Here is a 15,934-nt window from a genome sequence, read left to right on the forward strand (position 1 = left end):
CGCCTGCTTCACCTCTGCCGCGGGTCGGCCCGGCATTGCACTATCTTCGGTATCCGCCCATGTACGGGGAGTGCTTAACTCCGGCTTCACCTCCGCCGCGGGTCGGCCCTGCATTGCACTACCTTCGGGATCGGCCCATGTACAGGGAGTGCTTAACGCCTGCTTCACCTACGCCGCGGTTCGGCCCGGCATTTCACTAGCTTTGGGATCAGCCCACGTATGGGGAACGCTTAACGCCTGCTTCACCTACGCCGCGGGTCGCCCTGCATTGCACAATCTTCGCGTTCGCCCACGTACGGGGAGTGCTTAACGCCTGCTTCACCTACGCCGCGGGCCGGCCCTGCATTGCACTACCTTCGCGATCGACCACGTATGAGGAGTGCATAATGCCTGCTTCACCTACGCCGCGGGTCTCCCTGCATTGCACAACTTCGCGTTCGCCCACGTACGGGGAGTGCTTAACGCCTGCTTCACCTACGCCGCGGGCCGGCCCTGCATTGCACTACCTTCGCGATCGGCCACGTATGAGGAGTGCATAATGCCTGCTTCACCTACGCCGCGGGTCGCCCTGCATTGCACCATCTTCGCGATCGGCCACGTATGAGGAGTGCATAATGCCTGCTTCACCTACGCCGCGGGTCGCCCTGCATTGCACTACCTTCGCGATCGGCCCATGTACGGGGAGTGCTTAGCGCCTGCTTCACCTCCGTCGTGGGTCGGCCCGGCATTGCACTACCTTCGCGATCGGCCACGTACGGGGAGTGCTTAAGGCCTGCTTCACCTCCGCCGTGTGTCGGCCCTGCATTGCACTATCTTCGCGATCGGCCACGTACGGGGAGTGCTTAACGCTTGCTTCACCTACGCTGCGGGTCGGCCCGGCATTGCACTAACTTCGCGTTCGCCCACGTACGGGGAGTTCTTAACGCCTGCTTCACCTACGCCGCGGGCCGGCCCTGCATTGCACTACCTTCGCGATCGGCCACGTATGAGGAGTGCATAATGCCTGCTTCACCTACGCCGCGGGTCGCCCTGCATTGCACTATCTTCGCGATCGGCCACGTATGAGGAGTGCATAATGCCTGCTTCACCTACGCCGCGGGTCGCCCTGCATTGCACTATCTTCGCGTTCGCCCACGTACGGGGAGTGCTTAACGCCTGCTTCACCTACGCCGCGGGCCGGTCCTGCATTGCACTACCTTCGCGATCGGCCACGTATGAGGAGTGCATAATGGCTGCTTCACCTACGCCGCGGGTCGCCCTGCATTGCACTAACTTCGCGTTCGCCCACGTACGGGGAGTGCTTAACGCCTGCTTCACCTACGCCGCGGGCCGGCCCTGCATTGCACTACCTTCGCGATCGGCCACGTACGGGCAGTGCTTAAGGCCTGCTTCACCTCCGCCACGTGTCGGCCCTGCATTGCACTACCTTCCCGATCGGCCACGTACGGGGAGTGCTTAACGCCTGCTTCACCTACGCCGCGGGTCGGCCCTGTATTGCACTACCTTCGCGATGGGCCCATGTACGGGGAGTGCTTAAGGCCTGCTTCACCTCCGCCACGTGTCGGCCCTGCATTACACTACCTTCGCGATGGGCCCACGTACGGGGAGTGCTTAACGCCTGCTTCACCTACGCCCGGGTCGCCCCTGCATTTCACTACCTTCGCCTTGGGCCCATGTAGGGGAGTGCTTAAGGCCTGCTTCACCTCCGCCACGTGTCGGCCCTGCATTGCACTACCTTCGCGATCGGCCACGTACGGGGAGTGCTTAAGGCCTGCTTCACCTACGCCGCGGGTCGGCCCTGCATTGCACTACCTTCGCGATGGGCCCATGTGCGGGGAGTGCTTAAGGCCTGCTTCACCTACGCCGCGGGTCGGCCCTGCATTGCACTACCTTCGCGATCGGTCATGTACGGGGAGTGCTTAAGGCCTGCGTCACCTCCGCCGTGTGTCGGCCCTGCATTGTACTATCTTCGCCATGGGCCCACGTACGGGGAGTGCTTAACGCCTGCTTCACCTCCGCCGTGTGTCGGCCCTGCATTGCACTATCTTCGCGATCGGCCACGTACGGGGAATGCTTAAGGCCTGCTTCACCTACGCCGCGGGTCGGCCCTGCATTGCACTACCTTCGCGATCGCCCACGTACGGGGAGTGCTTAAGGCCTGCTTCACCTCCGCCGTGTGTCGGCCCTGCATTGCACTATCTTCGCGATGGGCTCACGTACGGGGAGTGCTTAACGCCTGCTTCACCTACGCCGCGGGTCGGCCCTGCGTTGCACTACCTTCGCGATCGGCCACGTACGGGGAGTGCTTAAGGCCTGCTTCACCTCCGCCGTGTGTCGGCCCTGCATTGCACTATCTTCGCGATCGGCCACGTACGGGGAGTGCTTAACGCTTGCTTCACCTACGCTGCGGGTCGGCCCGGCATTGCAGTATCTTCGGGATCGGCCCATGTACGGGGATTGCTTAACTCCGGCTTCACCTCCGCCGCCGGTCGGCCCTGCATTGCACTACCTTCGCGATCGGCCCATGTACGGGGAGTGCTTAGCGCCTGCTTCACCTCCGCCGTGGGTCGGCCCGGCATTGCACTACCTTCGGGATCGGCCCATGTACAGGGAGTGCTTAACGCCTGCTTCACCTACGCCGCGGGTCGGCCCGGCATTTCACTAGCTTTGGGATCAGCCCACGTATGGGGAACGCTTAACGCCTGCTTCACATCCACCGCGGGTCGGGCCGGCATTGGCCGACGTATGGGGAGTTTCTTGCTTGCCACAACGACACGAAAATTTTTTTGGACGGTAGAGGTATACAACTTCGCGGAAAAAATATATTGATAATAATTGGAGAGTGCTGTGCAACGCAACACGCAATCAGAAGGCGAGAAAACGCTGTTAAGAACGGTCCGCTGAGATGCAAGTTTTGCCAGCCAGTTGCGAGAGCAGCGGCAACCTTGTCTCGGAATGCCACCGTTACGCTCTAGCCTCGTCGCCATTGTGACTAAACGGGCTCGGCGGACCAACTATTGTTACTGAGCCCGCGGGAACATCTAATGAGACCCCTTCCCACGCGCCGACCAAGACGCCAGACAATGGGTAGCGGCGGAGGCCACTGTGCAAGGTCCGCTCTTGAATTTAGAGGCGCCGGCTGGGGTTGGGCGTGACCACCTGGCTACGGGGACGCAGGACAATGGACAACACGACGGCCGCGTTGCGAAGGTCAGCTCCGAGTGCAGCGAAAGTGCGTACGTGTGTGTGTAAACCGTCCAGCGGAGAGGCGGCTTGTTTACGATGACGTCGAACGTTTTGCCTTACCTAGGTATCTAGGGAACACGAAGTGTTTAAAAACCGCTGTTGTGCGGCTGCTCAGGACTCTTTCTCAAGCAGTCATGTTAGACTGATGTATTTTTTCAAGCAGTCATGTTAGACTGACGTAGATACTGTAAATAAACCCATATTCCTCGTTCTCGATCAGAAGCAGTCCTTCCCTTCATCAACGTCGTCAGCGTGGATAAGTTGGACGACGGCATGGGCCAGCTACCTTCTAATTCATGCCGGACTCCAATCTTGACAACGGGTTACGAGCGATGGGATTGAGCCCCCAATCATAACAACGCGCTAGATTAACATATTCTATAGCCGGAACATAGCAGACGACAAAGGCGGGTCCCCTTATTCACCGGATGGATGAATGGATGGATGCAATTATTCCCTTTGAAAAGCCTACAGTGTTGGGCTGCTGAACACGAGGTCGCGGGATCGAATCCCGGCCATGGCGACCGCATTTCGATGCGGCTGCCATGGCCGGGATTCGTGTACTTAAATTTAGGTGAACGTTAAAGTTCCCCAGGTGGTCGAAATTTCCGGAGTCCTCCACTACGGCTTGCCTCATAATCAGAAAGTGGTTTGGCATGTTGAACCCCATAATTTAATTTTAATTTGAAAAGCGGTGGTGGGTTGCGCCACCAAGCTCTTGTAATCATATTGCCTTATGCCCTACCTATGTTAATAAGCAAAAGGAAAAAACCCACGAAGAATTCCCATAACCGAACTTTCTTAACCCCCAACTGGGAACTTGTGAACCCCTATTGGGAATGCATGCTCACTGACCTGGAGGGGCAAAGCAAAAGGGTGGGCCTAAAAATTAATCTGCAGAAAACTAAAGTAATGTTTAACAGTCTCGGAAGAGAACACAGCAGTTTACGGTAGGTAGCAAGGCACTGGAAGTGGTAAGGAAATACATCTACTGGAATTCGTCTACTTAGGACAGGTAGTGTCTGCGGATCCGGATCATGAGACTAAAATAATCAGAAGAGTAAGAATGGGCTGGGGTGCGTTTGACAGGCATTCTCAGGTCATGAACAGCACGTTGCCATTATCCCTCAAGAGAAAAGTGTATAACAGCTGTGTCTTACCAGTACTCGCGTACGGGGCAGAAACCTGGAGGCTTAAGAAAAGGGTTCTACTTAAAAAGAATGATAGGTGTAACGTTAAGGGATAAGAAAAGAGCAGATTGGGTCAGGGAACAAACGCGAGTTAATGACATCTTAGTTGAAATCAAGAAAAAGAAATGGGCATGGGCAGGACATGTAATGAGGAGGGAAGATAACCCTTGGTCATTAAGGGCTACGGACTGGATTGCAAGGGAAGGGAAGCGTAGCAGGGGTGGGCAGAAAGTTAGGTGGGCGGATGAGATTAAGAAGTTTGCAGGGACAACATGGCCACAATTAGTACATGACCGGGGTAGTTGGAGAAGTATGGGAGAGGCCTTTGCCCTGCAGTGGGCCTAACCAGGCTGATGATGATGATGAGGAGGAGGAGGAGGAGGATTGGGAACTTTGGTTTTGTACGCCTCCGTTTGTCGTTTCCCTACTTTTCTTCCACCAATCTTCCAATCGCGTCTCACTAATCTCTATTGCGGACATGTTTATTTTTCCCCTGCTCTCGCTGAAACCTAAGGCTTCAAGGAGGTGAGAGGTGCCTAAATCGACGGCTGGGCAGATATCTCCACATTCTAATAAAACGTGCTCCATCGTTTCCCTAGCTTTACCGCAGCAAGCACATGCTTCTTTTTTCTCCTTGTACCTCGCTTTATAAGTGTGTATTTTAAGGCATCCTGATCTCGCTTCGAAAACTAATGAGCTTCTCTTTGAGCTATCATAAATTGTTTCTTTGCTAATTTCGTTTTCTCTTAAGTAGTTACTCATAGCAGGTTTCTTTCTCCATTGCCGCTACCCAAGAGATTATCTCAGTCTCTCTGACTTTCCGCTTGACGTTCTTGGTTGTCATGTTGCTCACCTACAGGTCGCTTACTTGCTGGTAAGCTTCCTAGTTCTTTTCCGCCATTGTGAATCAATATTTTTTTTTGTACAAATATCTGAACACTCTCTCAGCCCATTTATTCCTTCCATATTCCTCAGTCGTTCGTCATAATCAATTTCACTGTGAGGTTCCCTCCCTTCAAAACTAGTCCAGCCCATATCACCCTGCACAGCTTCATTTTTAGTCTTCCCGTGAGCGAGGCCTTTGGTTCCCGTCGAGTCCTGATTGTACCCACGATTTCAAGCGAGTAACCGCATTTCCAAAAGTAAGTCCTGGAACCATTACACCTTTCGACATACCTCGGAATACCTCGTACCTATTGTATCCCCATAGCGTTCTTTTTATTATGACTGCATTTCTCTTCCCCTTTACTGTTATTTTTTCCTGTGTTTACATATTTCTATTGCCTTCGTTTATCTATATACCATGGTATTTGTATCACTATACGCGAGGTACTTTTGGCCCTGTATTGACACTGTTTTCGTTGAATGCCATAACACCTGATATTTAGCGCTAAATTTCAGACCTAAATTCTCGCTTTCCTATTCACAGATGTTAGACAGACGTTCCATATCACTTTGCTTGTTAGGTAGCATGATAATATCGTATGCCTAAAACAAGCTTGAATGCTGCTGCTCTACCAGTGTAACCACCTGTTTGCATGAGAGATTAGACCCAATATTACTTCCTGCTAGCGCCCTCTCCATTCTCACCATGTTCATCATAAACATCAGTGGGGATGAAGGGCACCCCTGCCTCATTCCCTTGATGATATCAACTTTATCTTCGCTCCTCATCATCAGCCTGGTTACGCCCACTGCAGGGCAAAGGCCTCTCCCATACTTCTCCAACTACCCTGGTCATGTACTAATTGTGGCCATGTCGTCCCTGCAAACTTCTTAATCTCATCCGCCCAACTAACTTTCTGCCGCCCCCTGCTACGCTTCCCTTCCCTTGGAATCCAGTCCATAACCCTTAATGACCATCGGTTATCTTCCTTCCTCATTATATGTCCTGCCCATGCCCATTTCTTTTTCTTGATTTCAACTAAGATGTCATTAACTCGCGTTTGTTCCCTCACCCAATCTGCTCTTTTTTTTGTCCCTTAACGTTACACCCATCATTCTTCTTTCCTTCCTATTCCATCCCTTCCCATTCAACGCATACGGTATATTCTAGGTAAATCTCTCTCAAAAGCTGTAGACAATCGTTGCCTAAGCGTTCCCCTTTGAGAATATCTGACAAAATGTTGCGATCCACCATGTCATACACTTCTGCAATGTTTAAAAAAGCCACATATAACGGTCACCTTTCTACTCCTGATATTTCAATACACAGAGTAAGGGCAAATCAGTTATCATCCAGACGCCTTCCTACTCTGAATCAATTCTGAGGTACCTCCGACATGCTATTATTATCTGCCCATGTTCGCAGCTTTAAGTTAATTGCTTGCATCGCTAACCTGTATATTACCGATGCAATGGTCAACGGTCTAGATGAGTGATTTCTATCTTTCTCCCCCTTACCGTTATAAATTACATTCATCCTACTTTGTTGCCAACTGTCTGGTATTCGTTTATCTTTTAAATACTGTTCCGCGGCTTTTAACAGAGCTTCCTTACTTTTTAGTGCTAGTTCATTAATCATGCTGCTCAATGGCAAGCTCGTCTAGACCTGTGGATAGACCGAAGCGCCGCTGGCAGCGCCGCCATCATTAGCGCACGAGGCTGATGCCACGAGAAAATTGCGTCCTGCACGTGCAACTTCAACCAATAAAAAAAAACACGCAAGCACATAATTGCCAGTTCTGAACAGCCGTGTCTGTGTTCACGCCTCCCCCTCCCCTCTTTCCCCAGCGTAGGGTAGCAAACCGGATCTTCCCTCTGGTTAACCTCCCTGCCTTTCCCCTTTCATCTATCTCTCTCTCTCACGCGACAGAGCAAAGGCGCGCTGCCAACAATTCACGGCCGAGGTGCCGGTCTTGTAACCACTGCCAAATTTGAGAAAGCCGGCAGGGGTTGTTACCCCCGCGGCACGTAAGCGTTTACAGAAGGCCGGCGATAACAGCTCGCCAAAGATTACCAGCGCACGCGCAGTGAACGGCCGGCGACCGTGAAGCCAGCAGACTCCTGTGACCACGTCTTGGCCTTCGACTACCTATAGTTTTATTGAATCTGATCTCTGACGCAGTAAGCGTGGCCTCGAAGTGCACACACACACAAACGAACGGTAACAAGGTTTCACGCTCCCTGTTTACTATCCGCATATGCCACACTGAGCTAAGGGCGGTGGCGGAAACGTTGATGCATTGAGATTTCATTGCCCTCCGAACAGTTCTGGACGCGAAATCGACCTGCGGCACTCCGTATCTGCGTTTCTTATAATAAACCTATGAATAAGCTTCGGAACATAAGGCACTATCATGTAGAACAATTTCTGGGATAATTATAGCGATAATTAAAATCTTCGCTGTTCTTGTTATACTAAATCCATTCGTTCCTCTTATAAATGCAGTCACTCCTCTGATTGTAGTTGACGCGGTTCTTTTGCGCTCCATTGCGGTCTTCCTACGCCTACACTCTTGAAACGGTTGCACCCTTTGGGGTGTAGACTTGTCTCACAACAATAATTGTCAATAATTGTCATCTACCGTGCTTGCGCTTCTTTTTATTTATTTATTTATTTATTTATTTATTTATTTATTTATTTATTTATTTATTTATTCCTCAAATGCCCCTGGAGAGGGGTTTTACATGAGGGGTGGGCTGCTTCAAAGGAAAATGCGTTCGATGGCAGTCCTGAATGCAGTCACACTGGAGTGGTCCGCTGCTTCTTCAGGCAGATCATTCCAGTCTCTCGCTGTACGTGGAAAAAACGAATGAAGATGGGATGATGTGCGCGCATGCGGGGGGTACACTGTCTTTGAATGATTAGTCCGGGATGAATGGCGGTGAGCTGGCGATATGACGCTGTTACCAATCGGGGCATGATAAAACTTGTGATATAGAATGAGTCTGGACACTTGACGTCTCGCTTGTAGTCTCGGAAGATTCGCATTAGATTTTAGTGCTGTTACACTTGTATATGAAGAATAGTCATGGAAGATGAATCGGGCTGCGCGGTTTTGGACAGATTCAAGCATGTTAGAAAGATTAGTACGATGAGGGTCCCAAATTGAGCATGCGTATTCAAGTTTGGGCCTTACCACAGATTTGTAGGCAAGAGTTTTTACTGGAGGAGGGGCAAATTTCAGATGTCGCCGGAGGAAGCCTAAGGTGCGGTTAGCCTCGTTAGTTATTTTAGCGATGTGAGAGGACCATGAAAGATCTTGAGTTAAGATAAGCCCCAAGTATTTATAACAGGTCACAGATGATATTGTTGAATTACCTAAGCGATATGAGGGTGCTACATAAGAGTGCCGACGATTGAAAGAGATTAATGAGGTTTTATTTACATTTAATGACATTAACCATGTCTTACACCATTTTTCAACCGTTTGTAAGTCACGCTGCAGGGCAGGGATATCTGAGCTATTGTTAATGGGTCGGTAAATAACACAGTCGTCCGCAAATAGGCGTATGTTAGAAGATATGTCATTAGGAAGGTCATTAATGTAGATTAAAAAGAGGAGGGGGCCAAGAACAGAACCTTGAGGAACCCCAGAAAGTACAGGAGACAGAGGGGATGAAAAGTTATTTGCAAAAACGAACTGTTGTCGGCCGGTCAGAAAGCTGCGCAACCAATTATAAATTAAGGGATTGAGATCCAGGACTGAAAGTTTCAAGAAAAGACGGTTGTAAGGTACCTTATCAAAGGCTTTCTCGAAGTCTAAAAACAATGAGTCTACGGGTACATTAAGGTCTAATTGGGAACTGATGTCATTTACAAAGAGCGCAAGTTGAGTATCGCAAGATAAATTCTTAAGAAATCCGTGCTGACTATGATGAAAAAAGTTGTTAGAAATTAGAAATCTCATGATGTGGGAAAAGATTACATGCTCCATCAGTTTGGAACAAACGCTGGTAATAGAAATAGGCCGGTAGTCAAGACATGACGTTGAAGAAGCTTTTTTGGGGACTGGAATGATCTTACCTGCCTTCCAGTCTTGCGGCACCACTCCAGACGAGAGTGACTGTTGAAAAATGTGTGATAAGATGACATTAGTGACATCTTTTGTATTCTTAAGCACTTTCGCGTTAATTCCGTCAATGCCAGCCGATGAAGTTAGCTTCAAAGATTCTATTAGTCTGCAAATGCCATGAGGTTCAAACGTGATGGCAGGCATGGGAGGATATTGAGGGTTAGGGAAATAAGGAAGATTGCCTTCAGATTCTTTTGTAAAAACTGAACAGAATGTTGAATTAAGTGTTGTTGCAAGTTCAGTATCAGGAATAGGGACGCCATTTTGGTCAAGTATACTTATCGATTTCTTTGGGCATGCATTGACAACCTTCCAGAATTGACGAGGGTTATTACGTAGCATATCAGGAAGTGAGATTGAAAAGAATGATCGCTTAGTTTTGTTAGCTTGTGACTGAAACATTTTGTCAATGCAGCGGTACTTTTCCCATGCGCGCGACGTGTTAGATTGCTTGGCGATACGATAAAGCCTTTTCTTTCTATTGTTCAGGCGTTTTAATGTGTTATTAAACCAAGGGGATGAGGGCCGTTCAGTTACAGTGATGGTAGGAATATGGGCTTTCGTTAGTTCCTGCATTTTGGATTTAAACATTAACCAGTTATCTTCAACGGAACGACAAGTGAATGTTTCAAGAAAGGAGTAACTGAACTGTGTTAACTTTTCATTGAACGCGACATAATCCCCTCTGTCGTAGAGCGTTATGATCTTTCTTATTTTGGGGGGATATGTTATATGAAATTGATAAGTAGCGTGAATTACAGCATGATCACTAAGCCCGGGCAAAAATGTTATCTCAGAAAAGTTGTCAGGATGCGTGGCAAACAAGAGGTCGAGCAAGCTGGACGATTCATTTATATGCCTTGTTGGATTGAAGATGAGTTGAGATAAGCCAAACGTAAGACACGTGTCAAGAAATTCACTTTCTGCAATGCACTTCGATAATGTTTGTGCTATGTCAGACCATACTATTGCTGGGAAGTTGAAATCGCCGAACAGAATGATTGGCGCGTTAGGAAAAGAATGTGCCAGAGTGCAAAGTGCCTCATGGAAGCATGCAACAAAGCTTGAATTGGCATCAGGAGGACGGTAGCAAGATCCGAATATTAACGGTGGGTGTGCATTTTTAGTGCACAGAGACAGTATTTCCAATGGAGAGGAGATATCAATTTTGAAACAATGAAGGTTGCGGTTAGTGGCTATTAACACTCCTCCTCCTCGCCTCACATCACGATCACAACGGAATATATCGAAGTCGGTTAAGGCAATCTGAATTTCGGTGTTATCAATGGTTGTGTTTAGCCAAGTTTCAGTTAGAATAAGGACGTTGCTATCTGTGGTGGAAATAAGGTTAGAAACAGAGTCGAGCTTAGGCAGAAGGCTTCTAATGTTGGTATATAAAATCGAAAGGAGGCATTTTTTTTGTTGTTCACCAGGATCATTTTTTAGCTATGATGGTCGTTGGATTACTTTGTCCGTAGAATGATCATATACATAGGTGGAGCTGTCCATTATTAACCTGTTGTGGCGAAGCTTATAATGTTTGCCTTGAGGTTTAGCAAATGCAACAAGTTTTTTGCTTGCGAGCCGCGTGTTTGGTGAGTAGTCTGGAGATATACTGAAATCAGTATCTTTCAGTTTGCCCGAGTTGAAAACTCGGCGCTCGCTACTTTCCTGTCGAGAATGCTGCGTCACACTGATAACGCGCATGCCGTTCGGGGCTAGAAATTACCGGGCTCGCAGCGTTAAAGAAAGGGGACGCGGGCGAGACAGATGACGATTATCGTTGTGTGGCAAAAGGGTGTAATTTTGGCCTCTCAAACCAAAATTACACCCTTTTGCCACACAACGATAATCGTCATCTGTCCCGCCCGCGTTCCCTTTCTTTAACGCTGCGAGCCCGGTACTTTCAAGCCACGAACGGCATGCCCGTTATGAGCATTACACAGCATTCTCTACAGGAAAGTAGCGAGTGCAGCGTTTTCAAGGAAGGAAACGCACGCAAGACAGATGACGATTATCGTTGTGTGGCAAATATACACAGCAAAGGGTATACATTTGCTTAAGAGTGTAGGACTTTTCGAATGCAGGAATTTGTTCTAGACCTACTTATCAATTCAATCGAATTTTACCAAGGCTGGCCCAGGCAGCACCCGGCGTTGCCACACCCGACCCGTCAACACCGGTGCCCAGGCGGAGTACTCGACGGCGGAGGCCACCAGACCGTTACTCGCCTGGGTAGCAGGCACCGTCGACCCAGCTAGGGTAGAGGCAGAGCCTCGTAGTGTGAACTTGGACGTTTGTTTTTTATTTAACAAACAAACTGGGGGTGAGGGGTTGTAACAAGTATGTGACGCCCCCTCGGACATAATCTTGGTTAGCCCGCCAAGCTCGGTGGCCTGCTAAAGCTCGGCAGGCAACAGTGGTCACCCGCACCACAATAAACACCGACGAGCACGGCAGCTCGCCGGTCAGTAATCTTTCAGCACCACCACGCTGAGAAGCCCTCCCTTGTTCACGACCCGGGGTGGATTGTGACACTGGCGACGAGGATGGGATCCTCGTGACTCTAGCGAAGAAGCTGGCGACAAGTACCTACGGAGCGTCCCACGCCGCCGCGAGCGGCGAAACACCGCCCCCCGTTGCTGTCGCCATGCCGCTGTACGGAAGGCTCGAGCCGTTCGAGGGAGATGGGTCCGCCTGGCAAATTTACGAGGAGCAAGTCCACGTGTTCTTCCGGGCAAATGACACACCCGAGGCCAAACAGCGGGACATTTTCCTGGCCAGCTGCGGGACCCGCGTCTTCAGCCTCCTGCTCGACCTTCTCAAGCCAGCCACGCCGCACGTTAAGACGCTGGGTGAGCTGCTTGCCATACTGCGCTCGCATTTTAACCCAGCACCGTCCACACTAATGGAGCGTTTCCGCTTCAACAACCGGAGCCGCCGGGAAGGAGAGACCCTCGGGCAATTCGTTGCTGCGCTACGAGGGTTAGCGAGTGCCTGCGCCTTCGGGGACCAACTGGACTCGCTGCTCCGGGACCGTTTCGTCTGCGGAATCAACAACCCCGCCATGCAGACGCGACTCCTGGAGCTTCCCGACCCGTCGCTGGACGACGCCGTGAAGGCAGCGCTGGCAATGGAAGCTGCTGCCAAGGACGCCGGCGAGATTTCCCGTGCGACTGGCTCACCGTCGGTGGAAGCGGCGGTCAACAAGTTCGCGACAAAGGGCAGTACCTGCGGTCGCTGTGGTGGTGCCCACTCCCCTTCACAGTGCCAGTTCTCTCAAGCACAATGCTTTACGTGCGGGAAAACTGGGCACCTGGCACGTGTATGCCGAAGTGGGAGGACGAACAGCAAGCAGCAGCCTGATTCAAGCCCAGGTACAACACAAGCCCGCGGCCAGGGTAGCCGTCGCAAGGGTACGCGGCGGAGGCATGCGGCAGCAAGCTCAAGCTCTTCCGCGGCCAGGCTCCACGTCGTGGCCGAGGACCCGCCGATTTTCGACATGTGGCACACAGGCTTTGTACCGTCGTCTGTGCCGCCATACATGCTGACCGTCGAAATCTGCGGGCACCCCATTTCCATGGAGCTGGACACGGGGGCCAGCGTGTCTGTAATGGCCGGGAAGCTCTTCAAGCGGACTTTCCCCGGCGTGTCCGTCGAGGCTTCGGGCGTGATGCTGCGCAGCTCCTCCGGGCAACTCTCCCAGGTCCAGGGTCAGGCACAGGTCAGCGTTCGTTTTGGCGACAGGGAAGCAACCCTTCCCCTTTACTTAACGAAGGGGTCGTCGCCGACGCTGCTGGGCCGAAACTGGATTCATGTACTGGGCATTCGTCTGCCAGAGTACCCGGAAGCCAGCCTGCATGTGATGCAGAGCTGCCAAATCTGCCAGGAGCATCAGCGAGCCTCGCGTAATGTGGAAAGCACCCCCTGGCAGTTTCCACAGAGACCCTGGTCCCGCCTACATGTGGATTTTGGGGGCTGTTGCGGTGGTGGCGGAGCAGCCAACCTGCGCTTGGAGGACCTGCAGAGCCAGTTCTCCGTGCTGTACAACGAGAGCATGCAACTCAAGACTCAGCTGGACGAGTGTCGCTCCTTGCTGTCGACAGCCAAAAACTCACACCTTCGCCACATTGAGCAGATGGAAAGCGAGGAGCTCGTTGTCCAGAAGAAGCTTCGCTCGGAGGTCATTCGCCTCGAGGACAACATCGTGCAGATTCGTCGAAAGTACGAGAATCTACGCACTGAGTTTGAGGCGTCGTCGGTGTCCAGCGAGCAGGCTCAGCCAATCAACCGGGAGATGCGGCACATTATAACGAGCCTGCAGAGCCGCAACAGGCAGCTCAAGAGCGAGGTCTCCCGCAGCAAGCGCAAGCTGCACAAGGCTCAATCAGAGACGCAGAAGCTGAAGCAGAAGCTGGCTGCTGACCAAGGGTGCCGTCCCGGGCATTTGCCAGAGCCGGGAGCTCCAGTTGTCGCCAGGAACTTCCGTCCTGGCCCACCCTGGTCTGCCGGACAGGTGGTGTCTCCTGCCAGCGCCTCATCGCTGCTTGTCCGCATGCCAGATGGGGCCATGTGGCACAGACACGCCCACCATGTCAGACGTCGCCTCGGGACCTGGCCAGCACCCTCAACTGCCACTGAGTTCCAGCCCGCAGGAGGACTAGCGGCAGCACCAGTCGCTTCTAGCGGAGTACCACCTACCTCGGAGGCGGCAACCGTAGCCAGTGGTGCGGCACCCGTTGGACCGGTGTCTAGCTCGGCACCACTCACGAGGCCGACCACTACGGACCCTCCGGATGGAGCGAGGCTGGCCCAGGCAGCACCCGGCGTTGCCACACCCGACCCGTCAACACCGGTGCCCAGGCGGAGTACTCGACGGCGGAGGCCACCAGACCGTTACTCGCCTGGGTAGCAGGCACCGTCGACCCAGCTAGGGTAGAGGCAGAGCCTCGTAGTGTGAACTTGGACGTTTGTTTTTTATTTAACAAACAAACTGGGGGTGAGGGGTTGTAACAAGTATGTGACGCCCCCTCGGACATAATCTTGGTTAGCCCGCCAAGCTCGGTGGCCTGCTAAAGCTCGGCAGGCAACAGTGGTCACCCGCACCACAATAAACACCGACGAGCACGGCAGCTCGCCGGTCAGTAATCTTTCAGCACCACCACGCTGAGAAGCCCTCCCTTGTTCACGACCCGGGGTGGATTGTGACAGGCATTTGGTTGTAAGAACCGTTAGGTTCTCGTTGGTACGAAATAGAGAGAGAATAATGGAAAGGCCAGATGATTAACCAGGCGCTCGTGCGGTTTGCTACGTTGCGCCGGATGAGCCAAATCTGAAAAGTAGGGTGAATGTGTGCAAGAGAAACCGCATTGCTTGCGGCGAGAAACTCGCGTGTGTGGAGTGCTCTGTCCGCTCTGTCGCAGGGTGCATCGTCGTCGCGCAACGTCCAGCTCCTAGTGCGCCCTGTCAGAGTTGTCGGACGATCTCGCCGCTGCCACCAGTTGTAAGGGTTGTAGGTCGTAGGGAGGAACTTGGGAGGACAGGACTAGGCAAGAAGGATTTATTTACAAATATTTACATTAGAACAACAGATACATTCGACAGTCTAGCGTGGCTCCCAAATGGAGCACGCAAGACGAAACATACAGCATGCGGGCACGAAGCTCCAAACACACTGCTTCTCGAGCACGATCACACAGCTCACGAGCACGAGCACACAGCGCACGAGCATGATCACGCACACTCTAGCAGCCGATAAACAGCTGCTTATAAACACTCCGTGCTCCCTAGATCCCTAGGTGAGGGAAACGTTCGAGTCATCGTAGCCGAGCCGCCTTTGAGCAGGAGGGCTTACACACACGCGTACGCACAGCTTTCATTGCCCCCACCGAGGCCAGACGGGCTTCGCAGAACTCGGGGCTTACGTCTTGACCAAAGGAGGCGCCTCTTATTCCCCAAGCTGACCCCCGCAGCGTGGCCGCCGGTTCTCCATTGTTTTGCGTCTTGAAAGGCGCGTGGGACGTTGCCGCCAGATACATTCCCTCGGGAACTCCCCCGCTCACGGCAGACCAGATCGGCGGTGGCGGGTTCAGTAATATGCCTGGTTCGTCGAACTCATCTCGCCATTCCGGCGATGAAGAGTCGCTGACTCGGCGTATTGTCCTCTGCGCACAGTAGACTTAGTATCGCCGTTTGGCTAGAGGATGACGGTGGCTTCCCAGAAAACGCCAACCCTGCTGCTGCAGCTGGCCGAGAAAACTTGCATGTTGCCATCTCGGCAGGCCATTCCTAACAGCTCCTCCATGGCCCGGAGAATCTCGACTGGCCAGTGCTGACAACCGCTGGGCAGGAAGAGAATGGCTGGCGGGCAAGAAGATGGCTTTGCTCTCTGCAATCCCTGCGCACTTGGAATGCCTTAAACCATCTTACAAGAACCGATACAGAAGAGTCGATCCCGGCAACACAATACCACTCAGCGTG

This window comes from Dermacentor andersoni, chromosome 4 (genome assembly GCF_023375885.2).
Source record: "Dermacentor andersoni chromosome 4, qqDerAnde1_hic_scaffold, whole genome shotgun sequence".
Taxonomy (NCBI): domain Eukaryota; kingdom Metazoa; phylum Arthropoda; class Arachnida; order Ixodida; family Ixodidae; genus Dermacentor; species Dermacentor andersoni.